Consider the following 1,048-nt stretch of genomic DNA (forward strand, 5'->3'; position numbering starts at 1 on the left):
ACACCGTGATTTGGGTAATAACAGTGAGGGCAGTCATCAGTGCAACACCTGGACTCCCTGTGCGTCTCCATGCGCAGGTGTGAGCTGGAGAAAACATGTTTGCGAGAATGCAGTTCCAGACTCTGCCAGGGGTCAGCAGTGGGATCGCTTGAGCTTAGCAAAGCTGCCTGAAGAGGCACTGGATCGGTTCAGGGTATTGTTGTGCCATTGGAAGGGGCATCTTCTGGGGCATTTGGTGGGCCGCTGTGAGATACAGGGACTAGGTGGGCCTACGGCCTGATCCAGTGGGGCTGTTCTTATGTTCTTCTGCGTGCCTGGAGAGTTCCCCAGAGTGGAAAAATACTGGCCTTATGTGGGGCAGCCTGATCCTCTGTCCTTCTGGTCAACCACGCCTCCCGCCAGAAGGAATGATGATGGACACTCACGTAACCAGACCTGGGACCCATCCAGACCAGGACTGTCCAGCAGTGTGGATGGAAGATGTGTCACCCCAGGGTGCACCTTACAGGGCTATCCCTTCAAACGGGACTGGAACTGCACTCCAGTCACAACTGGAGGGGTTTTAAGGGCCAAGGAGGCTACGTGAGGGCCAGGGAGGTTCACAGAATGCCTCCAGGAGATGGAAAATTGTTGCTTCCGGTTTCCGACCAAAAACTGGAAGTGATATGAGCCTTCCAGAGGCCAGAGGCATGCAGCCTCCTCAGCCCTCAGAACCCCCTCCATACGTGATCGGAGAATAGCTCTGGTCCCATTTGGAGGGGGAGCGGTTGCAAGTGACGGGGGCGAGACCATGGTGGCTGCAACAGGGTTGCATTGCCACCCCCATGGCATGGAGTGCCACCCAGGTCCTGTGACTCCTATGACCCTCTCCAGCTTGCAGCTCGGACTGTCCAACTCTACACTTACTGATGGGGACTCCCCAGAACCTCCAGCTGAGAACTTTCCTCTCCCTGCTGCCATATCTCTCTCTCTCTCTCTCTCTCTCTCTCTCTCTCTCTCTCTTTCTCTCTCGCCTTTTGTTTCCCAGGTTCACAGCCAAGGTCTGCAG

The sequence above is a fragment of the Tiliqua scincoides genome, chromosome 2 (assembly GCF_035046505.1).
Source record: "Tiliqua scincoides isolate rTilSci1 chromosome 2, rTilSci1.hap2, whole genome shotgun sequence".
Taxonomy (NCBI): Eukaryota; Metazoa; Chordata; class Lepidosauria; order Squamata; family Scincidae; genus Tiliqua; species Tiliqua scincoides.